Genomic DNA, 16,005 nt, shown 5'->3' with positions numbered 1-16,005 from the left:
GGACATCCAAACCACACAGTAGACTTTTTGCTTTGGTGCCTTGTTTGGAATTTCCTCCCAAGACTAAGATGCCAGAAGTCTTGGATGTTGAAGGCTCAAGGCTGAGTCTATCTCAAGAAATTGCCCTCAACCAAAAGAAGGTGCCTCATCTAAGATTCTGCCCCGTCTTTAGAACCAACCCACATCTGATGACTGGTTAAGATGGATACAAAGTCTGGGCTCCTTTTCTCAATTTGGAAAAACAATGAATTGCTATCCCAGCTCTTGAGTGTCCCATGGGATAGGCTGAATACTCTGCTGCAACTTGAAGAAAGCACAACTTCTCTTTCTGTCCAATCCTGTGTCCTTGATGCTTTTATAAATGGGTCTCTTGAAGTATTCCCAGGTAAACTCTAGTGGGTATATCTGTATCTCAGAATTTGTTTATCAGGGAGTCCCACCAAAGGCATGGAAGGATTCTCTCAGCAGTGACCCCACTCATGATGCTATGGTAAGAGACACAATGTCTGGCAGCACTAAACAGAGCACTGGATTCCAGAAACTCCCACTGACACCAAAAAGCCGTCCTTTCCACTAAAAAATGCAATGCATGTCACCTGTATCTTCCAAGTGAAAGTCTCTACCAAAATTGTAAACATTGCCTAGTCTACTCCTTGGGTGGGCCTTGGGAGCAGCCATGTATCACAGGTTGCTAATATCTTTAAACATACTTTCTTTACTGTGGAGCTCATTACAATATGAATCCTTCTCCAAAATATAAATAAGAAACTTAGTTTTCTGATTTCTTTTCCTGTTAAGGTTACAGACATACAATCTATGCAGCACCCATAGCATATACTCGAAAGATATTTTCTTTCAAAAGAAAATATAGCACAAATTCTAAATTACAAACATTCAAATTAAAATTTGAGAAACATTCATTTGTAAAGTTGAGTTTCTTATATAGTTTAAATTGTGTTCTGTTTAATGAGAACAAGAATTTTGATAAAATCAGATCATTATTTGTCTGAATTCCTGTATACAGCAAAATACTAAATAAGGAAACCTTATCTGTCCTTTATTTGGAGAGTTTTTCTTAATGGAATTATTGTAGAAATGAAACATTCATATTAGAACAAAGTAGAGACAATGAAATTCTGGTACTTTTTTTAAAAATCTATTTCTGTTTGTTAACGTCATATAAATTTAAAGTTACCCTGAGTTATAGAGTGGCACAGATAATCTTCATTTAGCCAAATTAACCAAATGCTTTAGTTTTTGTTTTGTTTTCTGAATAAAATAATATCACATAAAACCACAAGTGTTTCTCACAGACACTCTTACCAGGCATTAATAGTAATTATGTAATATAAGAGACATTTTAAGAGATCAGAGTTGAGTAAGAGGTCTTATTCAAAGCTGTTAACCAACTACAAGTAAATAAAGTCTTGATTCTGGATCCACTTATTCTCTGGTAGAATGTGCGTTGTTGATTACATAATGTCTGTGGATGGCTCTGTTTCTAATATTCCGCCATGCTATGATTCCAGATAATGTTGTTTAAATCAATTATGATAAAGTTCAGGTAGAACATTAATGTAAACAAATCTTCAGTTTGGCAGCCAACAGAAGATATGATTCTTTCAAGACAAAAGGAGAAACCAGCAGTCTTTACACAGTGAATATTGACAAATTTAGTAAGCAACAAGAGGGGCTGGAGGCAACGTTGGAGGATCGGCAACATCTGTCGGTGGCACCCCTCCAGTTCTTCAGTTTTCTCTCATCAGCTCCGGTCATCTTGGCCCATAGAATCTTTCCAGCTCCAGGATTAATCATGTTCATGTATCTGAGTATATTTTGACTGTGGGAAATCATAATTGTATCCAAGAAACTGTCTCGTGACTTTGTACCTTGTCTGGACCCCAAATCTATGTTATCCAATGTGGATTTCTGGTTTCCAACATTGTTTCTTTATTGCCATAAACCAAGGAGTGATAACCATAAACCAAGAGCCTCCAATTTCATTCCTGTAACACTGAAGTTATTCCTTTCAAGTCTTCCCTATCATTTCTCAGAGGGTGTGTTTTCCCTATTTTTCTTCCTCTTATTTTTCCCCAGCACAAGCAAATAAGTAGCTTTCTATTCTCTATTGAAACTATTGAATACTTAAAATGTGAAATATATTTTAATATTCATTTTTATATCATATCTTATTTAACCATCACAACTCTACTGTGATATATACAGTTTGTTCTCATTAAACAGTTGATAAATATCCTCAGTGAAATGAAGTAAATAATCCAAGAACATACTGCTATATAATGTTAGAACTTGGATATACAGATCTCTAAACTTGAATATAGGTAGATAGATACATCTATAGACACATATCTCCACTATATGTATATGTGTGTGTGTGTGTATGTGTATATATATAAATATATAAATATATATAAATATATATAAATATATATATAAATATACAAATATATATATAAATATATATATATAACTGATTCCAAAACTTTGCTCTTGAAATATACAGTTATGAGGCAATTACCGAATCTTATTTTTCTCCCCAGTTTAGACAAATTACATTAATTTTGATTGAGATCTCTATGCTTTTGGATGTATGTGGCCTAACACATCTCAGGTAGGCAGCCTCCATAGCTCATCTATTCCCTCAGTAACTATGCTGCCGAAATCTTGAACTTCCAGACTTCTCCATCACAACCCAGAGCACACATACACACACAAAATGTATGCTTAGTCTCAGTCTATGTCCTAGTCATGGAACAGCCTCCGAGCCATTGTTGCTACCTAGAGCCTTCTGACATATTTGAGTCTTGAACTTTGTCAGCTGGTTGACATACCACACCTCACTTCCCATGTCATTTAACACCTTCCCTTCCCAGGTAGCAAACTCCCTCTTGCTACTCCTTGCTCCTCTTATTATTAAAGAAATATATTGAATTATTTTATAGGATTTATAGTGAAATATTTGTATTTCCTATAATGTAAATACTGTGTACACTTTCCTTTCCTTTTTTAAAAAATGCTAATATTGACAGTGGGTTCAAGTGTTAGCCTAATCTTCTGCAGCATTTCTCGTAATTTTGGGCAGCCATTGATAATAATTTTTTGTGTCTACAATTTCATTCGTGGTTGCAATATGTTGATACTACAATTCTATTAATCTTTTTTTCTTTATCAGCTGGAATTCTTAATTTAAAAAATATTTCATCAATTATTTAGTTGCAGTTGTATAAGAATATTAGGATGAATGCTGGAGTTCTTCCCTTTCTTCTCAGTTTACAGAATGCATTGGTTACCTAGTATTCACCAAATGTGATTAAGGAATTTTTATTAAGTAAAAAAATTTTCATTTTTTATCACTAATTAATGTCAATCAATTTTTCAGTAACTTCCACTTATTTTGCTACTAAAATTGCCTCATCTTAACAATAGAATCCTCTTCCAATTGTACCATGAGAATTTTTGATATGTAGTTGTTGAAATCTTCCTTACATTTTTAGGATAATAAGTTGCTTCAGACCAATTCTGTACATTTTTTTGCACCGTATCCAGATTTAATCATTTATTTGGGTCCCCTGATTTGTTTGAATGTAAAATGCTACATAAGAGGCTATAGTCTGCTTGCCAACGTCGTCAGTATTACTGGGCTTGTCATCGTTTTTAGGCTTTTTAGAATCTGAGGCTTGGAAACATATATGAATATAAAAGATAAAATATTTTATGTGTATAATAATATTTTTTATTGCCAAAGCCAAACTAACAAAATATTACCACCAACAGATGTACTATGGACATTGAAATAGTGATATTTAGTGGTAAGATTTGTTTTTCCTTTTGAACCAAGCACTTTTACCCACTTCTCCAAAGTCAATCTTTAAACCATTCATTTCCAACATGGGAAAAATTATATTTCTTTTCATTGATATGACAGTGTTATGATGACACATTTATAAAAATGTGAAAATGTTTTAAAAATTAAAATGTTGTAGTCAGCTTTTAATTATCAGAAAGCAGCTTCTTCTTTGGTATATCCTACCTTTGACAATTATTGAGGAAACTTCTAAATGATTTATTTTATTGGCAAAACTTTCTGAAAATGACACACACACACACACAAATAAACAAAATCTTTAAACAGAGTTAGTAACCAAGGAGTGTGCATGACAACCAAAGTCAGTGCACTCCCTGACAGGCCCTTTGTCCAAGCGTGAAGGGAATAATTAAGGTGCGTATTGATTTCATTGCAAAAAGCAGAATACTATTTTGTGCATCAGACTGCAGCATAAGACTCAGGACCCATAAAGACCACGTGGAACAATGGGACCATCTGTAGATGAGTGTTTGATGACATTTTTGAAGCACCTGTGATGACATGGGTCATTCACCCAGACTTCAACTATCTCACACCCTCACTGGGGTTCAGCTGAGTAACCTTGAAGCAACCCAATGAATAGCTACTATTGACATTTTCTAAAAATAAGATGTGAGAAAGGAAAGTTTCAACAAACATCTTCCATTCATTTCAACTCAGTAAACATTTCTGAAGGCTCACTAATGTGCACTGTCTTTGCTGCTCTATGCATCTCTCTCATCTATTAAATGTTCATCCTGCTTCAGATCCCTGTCAGATCTATCTTTCACTGCTGCTGATACAAGAATCTCTTTCAGACATACTCCTGGTAGGGTCACTTCTCCACCTAAAATCCCCAGGATAAAATTCCATAACTTTAGCAAGATATAAAATGTCATTAATGATTTGTTCCCTCCATCTCCTCTCATCATATCTCCTACTTATCCCCATGCCCCTGACATGCAAAACTATTTATATGTCTTCTGGTGTTATTCTCACCTGAGCCATTTGTGCAATGCTTATGTTATATCTCTTCCTGAAATGGTCATTCTGTCTTAAATGGATTATATGCTAATTGGCTTTTTGATAACTCACACATTGCCTTCTACACAGTCTTCCATGATTTTTCAAGCTTGCTTAAATGTCTGTGGGTTCTTTCCATTAGAATGTGAGTGATTAAAAGGCAGGAGGCCAGCTCATAAGTCTCTTTGTATAACCACCCCCTACTTCTGCAACAGTACTAGGTAAAATAAAATGTAAAGAAAAAATGATGTTTTATTTAATTACTCAACCAACCCTACCATATATCAAACAGCTGCCATTCCATTAGAGCCCTGGGTATCTCAAAGACTTACTCAGCATCTCTGCTTCACGCGGATGTGAAAGAGAACATTTCTTAGTAGAAAGCTTTGTAACTATTTGAAAAGCAAACAAAGAAAATGAAGCATGAAATGGATTACATGGAGTAGTTTTATACTTGTCAGAAAGAAGATTGATTTCTGAATCTTCAGAGTGTCAGTTCATTATTTTATTGATTTCTAGTATAAGTGAGATATCCAAATATAAAAGCAAATAACAAAGGGATTCCATAAGCAGATAAATATTATATTTGCATTGACAGTCTTCATTGTCTCATTGCTTTTGAGGGTGCCAAGATATAATCCAGGCTGTCTTCCTACTCAAGCCACTGGAAAAGCACTAGACCTGGAGATGTAGGTGACTTCCAAAGTGAAATAGCTGAATAGTAGCAGAAACTGAAAACATGCCTCGGTTTCTGAACTATTAATCCACTGTGCTTTTTACTAGAGTAAGGGCCACCAAATTATAAATAATATATATCACAGTAAAACACCTTCATTAAATATTTCGTTTCACAATAAAAAATTCATTATTGACCAGCATTTAATTTTAGACTCAAAATTCACAAAAATATTAGGTTATACTTTTCTTTTCTGGATATATATTTAATACCTATTTTTAATTTTTTTCAAATTGAATTATGTTTTAGACCTTATATGAGCAGCTTTATATTTCTTTACAAGAGGTAGTCTATTTGATGGTCCAGTTAAGAAAGTTGCGTTTATCTTACAGCACTGAGTAAGGTTAGTATGTTACAAACAAAATTAATGAGGGGAGAATGGAGCAACCAACTTTTTATATAAGAAAATAGGATTATTTGAAGAGAAGTGAAAAATCAAATACAAATGATCAAAAATGTCACAGTAAAGAAGATTTGAGACAGAAGAAAATAGAAATGAGTTAGAGGCATTATGATGTTCAATACTACTTATAAATATTAAGTAGAAAAGATACAAAAAATGATATTGACATATATACTATGGCCTGAATGTTTGTGCTCCCTCAAGTTTCATATTAAGTGTAAATTAGGTACTAAAACTCATATAGGTATGGTATTAGGAGGTGAGGTCTTTGGGAGGTGAAAGAACCTTTTATGTAATTAGTGCACTTATAAAACAGGCCCAGGAAAGATCCTTTGTTCCTTCTACCCCATGAGGACACAGGGAGAAGGCATTATCTGTGAGAAAATGGGCCCTCACCAGACGCTGCACGTGCCTGCGCCTTGATTTTGGATTTCCCAGCTCCCAGGACTGTGAGAAATACATTCCTGCCATTTATAAGCAACCCAGTCACCCAGCTGATGTATTTTGTTACAGCAGCTTGACTAGGCTGCAACAATCTGGTAAAAACATAAGAAATTATTTTTATCTCTGAAGGAACTTTTTTTTTTTTTTGAGATGGAGTCTCGCTCTGTTGCCCAGGCTGGAGTGCAGTGGTGCGATCTCAGCTCACTGCAAGCTCCGCTCGCTCGGTTCACGCCATTCTCCTGCCTCAGCCTCCCGAGTAGCTGGGACTACAGGCGCCCGCCACTACGCCTGGCTAATTTTTTGTGTACTTAGTAGAGACGGGATTTCACCGTGTTAGCCAGGATGGTCTCCATCTCCTGACCTCGTGACCTACCCGCCTCGGCCTCCCAAAGTGCTGGGATTACAGGCGTGAGCCACTGCGCCCGGCCTGAAGGTATTTTTTTGAAAATACTAGTTCAATGATATGGTGAGTGTCAGGGCTTGGTAGTTTCTAAAATATCAAATAATGTTAAATGTTTACACTGTGTATAAAAAGTGGTTGCAGAATCCCTGAAGGATTTTAGTAAATTTTAGATTAACACTCATATGCCTGAAATGCAGAGATGCAAACATGGTTGCAGGATGTGGGCAAAACTGCGAGACCTCTCACACGTAATTCTTTACTAAGTAGACATGGGTAAAGGAAATAAGTTGACATAATAATAATATAATATATAATATAATAAATATAATTAAAGCGATGTTTCAAACTTATGAACATATTCACATGATGTTATAGATTATTGGATATATGTAATATAAGAAAAAAGCATTATCGGAGAACGTCCTTCAATGTTACTTCCTTTCTTTTCTAACTAGCTATTCATATCTATATATTTGAGGGCTTTTTTCTCCACTTGTAATTATGCTGTTTTTGTGAATTAATTCTATCATAAAAATGGCCTATTAAATAATATTATTCTATATTGTGTCCCATTTAGGATATGGCTCTAATGGCTCTCCTGTCCATTCATCTTGCAAAATAATCGGTAAGTTTAAAATCGCTTTCTCTCTTCCATTACATAGTTTTCCCCATCTTTGAAGCACTCACACCAGATGCCTTAAATTAGCAATTCTCTTCCCATGATTTCTGTGACTGCTGGTTTGTTACAAAGGCTGCTAAATCTTCTTTGCTCCCTTCCAATTATGTTTAATAATATCCCTAATGTCAAGCAAGTCCTCCTAATAGGAGGATGTTTTACTCACTATACTCTACTATGAAGTAATATAAAAAATCTTATTAATCTGAATAACTTCCCTTTCTTTAGTATGTTGGAAAATGACATTAAAACTAGATTTTTAAAATATTAGAGTTAATATAATGTACCTCATAATAAATTTCCTAAATTTAATTAATACAATCTAGAAAGACCGAAGTGTGCTTTAATATTAAAAATTCCCCTTAGCAAGATCTACCTCATTTTGAAGCCAGGTTCTGGGATTGAGCAGATGTCAGATGTAAAAATTCATGAACCTTCAAATGTTTAAGTTAACTTTGCAGGATAAATAAAAATAAAAAGTTTCCATTTGACTTTTTAAAGAAATATGCAACACTAAAAAATAAAATATTTTTTCCCACGTAGATATAAAAGTGACTCTATTCAGTACTAGTTATATGATTATACATTTCCTCAATTTTTATACTTATTTTTCTGCATTGAAATTAATTTAAAAAATTTTATAAATGAGAAATTTACCAAGGCTATCATGAGAAATTTGGTCTTTTTGGAAAGAGGCGTTTATGACTTTTAGTAGGAGTGATGGAGAAATTGATGGTAAGGTTGTAAACACATTTTTTTCAAAATTTGAATACAATAAATATGTTATAAATGACATGCATTATCTACTATATTTAAATAAGATAATATAATAAAAATTAACATATCCATGCATCATTGCTAAGACATTTCTTCTTTTTGTATTGGACTTATAAATGTAGGCACCTTCACCTCTATATTATTGAGACATTTAAAAAAAATACTGACCTTTTATTTGATGTTCAATCTTTCATCTTATTCTACAAACTCAGGAATCAGCTCTATCAAGCCAGGGGTTTCTGATGTGTTGTTTCACTACCATATCACCAGCACCTAGAAAAGTGTCAAGTGCACAACAGGGGGTCAATATGTATTTGTAGAATGAATACGAGTTAATGAATGAGTAGATATTGGTTTCCAAGGAAATTAATATACACATACAATTCAATTTTCAAAATTGTGTGTTTCCATAACAAGCATACCACCTGATTATTTCCCTAAAGTTCTAAAATCTTAAAATTCATAAAGATGCATTCACATGGAGACTCCAGTATTCGGTTCAGTGAAGAGTTACCAATTTTCAGTTGAAAACAAACATGAAACCACACCTATTCAGGACACAGACCATACTCAATTACAGTTCTGGTATCCACCAGGACCCAGTCTGTTTTTACTAGAAACTTGAAGACCATAGAAAGCCCACTCCACTTTCCAGTACACCTGTGCCACACAGGAAGTTCCTAGTCTCCTATTTCCTCCCACAGACACTGTTTTCATGTTATTTGGTATGTCCTCAATTCCACATTTTTTTTTCCACTGGCAACTTTCCTCTTGAAATCTCTCTGCTCCATCTTCTGAAATCATATTTTCCATTTTAAAGGAAAGACTCTGAATCTCTTCTGGAAGCCTATCTCGTTTACCAGTTTGCCTTCCAAGGACGTGGCAACCTTTGGACCCTTTGTGTAGAACAATCATCAATTTTAGAAAAATTTGCACTAGGTCATGTCATGAAAGTAAGAGTTGGCTGCTGTGAGATTCTCTGAAATTAATATCACTGAGGAGTGATTTCATATTTTAGTTACTGTAGATTGAGTTAGGAGCACAAGAAATACTTCAAAACCATCCTTTCTCACATTATTGATTCTTCAGTTTTAGGATTTTATCAATTGATTGTCTTTCCTTAATTCCCCTTCAGCCCGTTGCATAGTTGTTCATCATTGTCCCAGGAACTCCCTTTTCTCCTTATTGGATCATATCTGTATCACTAGGGTCAGGTCAGGAAAAGAGAAATCACTGTAATTATTTCACTGAGAGTGACATTAATACCAGGGATTGGATTCAAAAGTGATGGAAAAGCTGAAGAACAACCAGGGAAAGGTGAAGCAACCAGGCTTTAGCAACATCCAAAAACCTCTGCCACTTTCAAAATCCTCTGCCACTTTATTTTGCTGATAAGATCATGAAAGAAGATAGTTTTATTTGTGCTTGGAAACCAAGGCATCCCAAGAGTGGCTAGAGCCTTGTGAAAGTGGGATATAAAGAGCCTTCCTATAGAAATTATGATCACAGAGAAAGAAACTATCTTTTCGAATTTAGCATCACAAAGAAACAGAGTCTCTGCTGGACATATCACCACAGAGAGAACAAGAGACAGAAATGTTCAGGCTTCTTGGTCTTCCTGGACTCCGAATTTCTGCAAGGCACGACCTCTGCCTGCACCGACAAGGAAGGAGTTTTCATGGAAACCTGAAAATTGTAGATCCTGCTATATAGAACCAATCAGAAAATTGACAAGAAAGACACGTGAGCGCAAAGACATAAATGAACAGTAAAATAGGCTTGCTACATAATGATTTTTTTTTTGAGGCAGAGTCTCGCTCTCTTGTCCAGGCTGGGGTGCAGTGGCGCGATCTCGGCTTACTGCAACCTCCGCCTCCTGGGTTCACGCCATTCTCCCGCCTCAGCCTCCCGAGTAGCTGAGACTACAGGCACCCGCCACGTCCGGCTAAGGTTTTGTTTTGTTTTGTTTTGTTTTGTTTTGTTTTGTTTTTATTTTTTATTTTTAGTAGAGACTGGGTTTCACCGTGTTAGCCAGGATGGTCTCCATCTCCTGACGTTGTGATCCGCCCGCCTCGGCCTCCCAAAGTGCTGGGATTACAGGCGTGAGCCACCACGCCTGGCTGATAATGAATGTTTTTTCTGCATTCTTTTTACAGAATCTTTTGTTATTTATTTAGTTTTTGTATTTATTTAGTCTTAATGCATTGGTTCATACTACCATTTCAATATTGAACAGAAATGGCAATAATAGATACTCATATTTTACTTCTGACTTCAAAGAGAATGATTCAAATATTTCTCCTTTAATATTAAAGTAGGGTTATTTTTGTAGATACCCTATGTTAATTTAAACGAGTTACCTTCCATTTTTAGTATGCTAAGAATAGTTTTGACAGTTACTGAATGTTTATGTTTTAAAAGTGTTGTGTTTTAAGTTTATGTTTAAAAGCTTATATGATGCATCAATAGAAATGTTTATATAATTTTCCCTTTAATCTGTTATTGTGGTAAATTATATTTCTGTTGTTTAATCAACCTGGTATTTTTAAGGCAAATTAGATTTGTTCGTATTATACACTTTTATGTGCTACATAATTTAATACTAATTGTAATATATTTTAAAAGTTTTTTCATCTTTGTTTATTGATCTGTATATTCTTGTACTCTTGTCAGGTATAGCATTAAGTTTAAAGAATTAACAGAATGACTTGCAGAATACTCTTCATCTCTGTCGTCTACTTTTCTATAGTTTTGGAATGGTCTTACTGAGAATTTTATAGAGTTAATCTATAAAACCGGCTAGTGCTACTTGTTTTTTTATTTGCTACTACACCAATTACTTAATACTTAAATGATTATTCAGGATTTTTATTTATTCTTGATTAAATGCTGGTAAGTAATATTTTTCTAGATAGTTGTGTATTTCTGCTTATGCTTTAAATTTACTCAAAGTAATTAATAGTGTGCCCTCATTTTCTTTCTAATCACTAAGTATGCCACTAAACACATTTTTATTCTGAATATTTATTTTCCATGTAACATTTGTTGTTCCTTGACAAGCCTGAAGAGCTTGATAAATGTTATCACTAATTTTAGAAAACCAATTTTTGGCTTTGGTGATCCTCTTTGTTGGCCTAGTTTTCATTTTATGAATGTATTTTCTTATTATTTACCTACAATCACTGGGTTTATTCTTTTGCTGATTTTCTAAATTAATTAGAGTTCAACTTTCTTCTTTTCTAATTTATGCATTTAAGGCTATAATTATTCCTTTGCATGGAATATGTGTTGTGTCTCCCACATCTTGATATGTACTATTTAATTATCTTCAGGTGTTAAGAAACTTGCATATTTTCATTACATATGGTCATACAATTGATTTTTCTACAAAATGAAAATATTATATAATCTGCACTATCCAGTAAGATAGTGACTAGTGGCTACTGAGTACTTAAAATGTGCAACTGAGAAAATGAATATTTAATTATATTTACTTTAATTTAAATATAAATAGCCATATGACTAATGCCCACCTCATTAGACATCTCAAAATAAAAAAGAAATGAAACATGAGCTGATAGAGGACATTTATATAATAAACATGTTTTGATGCAGGATTTGTACCATAATGGCTGTATATTTTTAAGCTGATTTATATAACCTAGCAGAGAAGCAGATCTAAATCATCTAAAAGAGGACAGAATCACAGGAGCTATATCCATGTAGACCAAATGTGAATGTGGGTATGGGATATAGTATAAAAGGGGAAGTCTTAGCATAATATAGAAGCCTAAACATTCATTCATAATAGCAGAAGATGAAGCACAGTGTGTGAGTACACATGGGTATGTGATGGGAACATGTTGTATTTTCAGTATGTTGTTTCCCCTTCCTAATTATTGAATGATCCTTGTATTACTGAAGTGTGCCAATATTTCCAGCTAAAAAAAATTAATTGTCATAGCCACTCTTGCAATAGCTTTGGCCAGTGAGAATAGGCATGATTCATTGTCTGTAAGCAGTAAATCAAGAGATAAAAGTCAACCATTCTTCTGTTGACTTCTTTAGAATGAGGAAGAGTAGGCTGAAGTCCAACCAGCAATCTTCTATTTCTGATATCCTGAGAATGGGAGACAATCATCATTTGTTTAATGAGTATGAAGCCACCAGAAGCAGCCATGAACTGTCTTCCTCCAGATATGTTTTAAGGTTATACTTTTTTATGTGTTTACTAAACACAATTCTTGAAAGAGGCATAATTTAGAAGTGAGGTGTTGATAGTAATGCAAACTAAAATGTAGCTGACCAAGGTAGTCAGAAAGTAGTTGGATAAGTTCCATATGGTACAAGACAGAGCTGGCATTAAGAAATAATAATAACCATTTGGTTAAACCATCATTTGATGCATAGTTAAAAATGAACTATATGCCTAATGAGACTGTAAAACTAAAGAAAATGGCTGAAAATGTTGAAAACATCACATGCAGTAATAAGTGGCTCTTCCTGCTACTTTTAGCAAAGTCCTGCAAGAAGATGAACTCAGATAAAGCTATGTGGGCTGCTTTGCAGTTTCTATGTTCCTTCTCTTCAGAAAAACAATATCCGGATGAGGTAGGAATACACATGATCCAGAGACCTCAGATTCCAAGTCAATATTTTGAACAGCAGGACACTGTCATAAGGATTATCAGTTGCCTATCCGATAATCCCTCTCCCCATCTTCCATTGACATTGAATCACTCTGCTATTAGGAATGCCCTATGCTCAGGCACTCATGAAGATGGAGAGATGATAAATAGTAAAAGAGGAAATGAGTTGGCTGGGCACGGTGGCTCACGCCTGTAATCCCAGCACTTTGGGAGGCTAAGGCGGGCGGATCATGAGGCCCGGAGATCAAGACCATCCTGGCTAACACGGTGAAACCCCGTCTCTACTAAAAATACAAAAGCTTAGCAGGCGTGGTGGCGGGCACCTGGAGTCCCAGCTACTCAGGAGGCTGAGGCAGGAGAATGCCGTGAACCCGGGAGGCGGAGCTTGCAGTGAGCCGAGATCGCACCACTGCACTCCAGCCTGGGCGACAGAGCGAGACGCTGTCTCAAGAGAAAGAAAGAAAGAAAGAAAGAAAGAAAGAAAGAAAGAAAGAAAGAAAGAAAGAAAGAAAGAAAGAAAGAAAGAAAGAAAGAAAGAAAGAAAGAAAGAAGGAAGGAAGGAAGGAAAGAAGGAAGGAAGGAAGGAAGGAAGGAAGGAAGGAAGGAAGGAAGGAAGGAAGGAAGGAAGGAAGGGAGAAAGAAAAATGGGAGAAGTCAAATCTGACTGCAATGTTTGGCTGGAGTGACTGGAAGGATTTGTATGCCATTTATTGAGATTGGGAAGATGGAGGTGGGAGTAGATTTCCAGGGATGATCAGTGATTCAGTTTTGGATATGATGCATTTGAGATGTTTTTCATGTACCTAAGGGGATACGCAAGTGTGGGGTTCAGGGAGGAGGTTCAGCCTGGAGATAAGACCTGAGAACGGGCAGGGTGCGGTGGCTCACGTCTGTAATCCCAGCACTTTGGGAGGCGGAGGCGGGTGGATCACGAGGTCAGGATATCGAGACCATCCTGGCTAGCAGGGTGAAACCCCGTCTCTACTAAAAATACAAAGAATGGCCGGGTATGGTGGTGGGCGCCTGTGGTCCCAGCTACTCAGGAGGCTGAGGCAGGAGAATGGCGAATACGGGAGGCAGAGCTTGCAGTGAGCCGAGATCGCGCCACTGCACTCCAGCCTGGGAGACAGAGCGAGACTCTGTCTCAAAAAAAAAAAAAAAAAAAAAAAAAAAAGGTCTGAGAACAACATACAGATGGCTTTGAAAACATGAGTAGATGAGATTATCAAATGAGTGGCTTTAGGTAAACAAAAACGAAGAGGTCTATGGACTGAACCCCAGGCTCTCCAGCAACAAGGAATCGGTGAACAGAGGAGACTGAGATGAGGGACCAGGGAGAGAGGAGGGAAACCAGAAGGGGCTTCATGGAGGAGGGAGTGGTCCAGGAGCAGGGGGTGAGAGCGGTGGATTGTGGCTTGGTGGAGGCCAAGGGTGACCTTGATGAGAGCGGTTGGGGTGGGGGGCAAAGCTGGCTGGAGCCTAATAGGAAGTAATAGGTAAGAATTGGAACGAGGGAGCACAGAGGACTCTTTAAAGGAATTTTACTAGAAAGGGGAGCAGGGAATAGGGTGAGTCTAGAGAGGGAAGTGGAGTTAACTGCGTTTTTTAAAGACAGAGAAATTATAACTGACTTGTATGCTGATGGGAATGATCCAGCAGAGAGCAAAAGATGGTTGGAGTGCTGTCCTTGCGTAAGTAAGAGGGGATGGAATCTGGTGTGTAAATGGAGGGGGTGTGAGTTTAGATAGAAGCACAGACAGTCTGAACAGGAAGGGAGGCTGAGGACATGGTACAGGTACAAATAGGTGGATGGGTGTGATAGAGGAGGGGCTCATGGATGTTGTCTTCTGGTTGCTTTTATTTTTCTAATGCAATATGAAGTCAGGTCATCAGCTGAGGGTGAGGATGGGAGAGATGATGGACGTTTGAGGAGAAAGATGTGAGAGGGTTGTCTAGAAGGAGGGGTAAATGGAGTACATGGTCCAGGGAAATAGAATTTTATTGCTGGGCAGAATTAAAAGACCTGTTGAGGGCCGGGCGTGGTGGCTCACGCCTGTAATCCCAGAACTTTGAGAGGCCGAGGCGGGCAGATCACGAGGACAGGAGATCGAGACCATCCTGGCTAACCCCCGTCTCCACTAAAAATATAAAAATATTAGCTGGGCATGGTGGCGGGCACCTGTAGTCCCAGCTACTCAGGAGGCTGAGACTGAAGAATGGTGTGAACCTGGGAGGCGGAGCTTGCAGTGAGCCGAGATGGCGCGGCTGGGCGACAGAGCAAGATGCTGTTTCAAAAAAAAAAAAAAAAAAGTGGGGGGCCGGGCGCGGTGGCTGAAGCCTGTAATCCCAGCATTTTGGGAGGCTGAGGTGGGCGGATGACAAGGTCAGGAGATCGAGACCATCCTGGCTAACACGGTGAAAACCCGTCTCCACTAAAAATATTAAAAAATTAGGTGTGGTGGCAGGCATCTGTAGTCCCAGCTACTCGGGAGGCTGAGGCAGGAGAATGGCGTGAACCCGGGAGGAGGAGCTTGCAGTGAGCCAAGATCACATCACTGCACTCCAGCCTGGGCGACAGAGCAAGACTCCATCTCAAAAAACAAACAAAAAAGGACTTGTTGAGGTTAGTGGTCATTAATTGAATTTAGCAGTGCTTTTTTGTAGTTTGTTCTGCTGTGGTGGTATAGGTACAAGAATAGGTGAAAAATTGGATTTAACCAAGAGTTTGGTGGTTTAAGGAAACTAATCTGAGGAACCACATGCCCTTGACATTTTGGGGTGGGAAGTTAGATAGGATAGTCATTTTTATTAATTGTTTTCTTGTGTTTATTGGTCCATTTATTCTATATCTTCTAGGATCAGTTCTTTATCACATATTTTGCTAGAAAATGGACCATTTTGGATCAGGTTTTGTTTTGTTTTGTTTTTCCCCCCTACAGAACTTTGGAGATGCTCAAAGCATTTAAAATTGAACTTCACTTGGTGATCTAGGCTTCCAGTCTGCCATTTGCCCTGCCCTCTTCCAGTCT

General features: G+C 37.0%; 1 long non-coding RNA gene across 1 annotated transcript in view; it reads right to left on the bottom strand.

Annotated features, from left to right (window-relative positions):
* LOC115933516 (uncharacterized) overlaps positions 1-16,005 on the bottom strand; it is a 74,183-nt gene that overhangs the window by 48,460 nt on the left and 9,718 nt on the right. The window contains exon 3 of the long non-coding RNA XR_008671931.2: positions 8,496-8,600. This is a non-coding gene — a long non-coding RNA (uncharacterized lncRNA). The remainder of the gene's footprint in view (positions 1-8,495; positions 8,601-16,005) is intronic.

The sequence above is a fragment of the Gorilla gorilla genome, chromosome 16, assembly GCF_029281585.2.
Source record: "Gorilla gorilla gorilla isolate KB3781 chromosome 16, NHGRI_mGorGor1-v2.1_pri, whole genome shotgun sequence".
NCBI lineage: Eukaryota > Metazoa > Chordata > Mammalia > Primates > Hominidae > Gorilla > Gorilla gorilla.
This window is presented reverse-complemented; position numbering and strand designations above follow the sequence as displayed.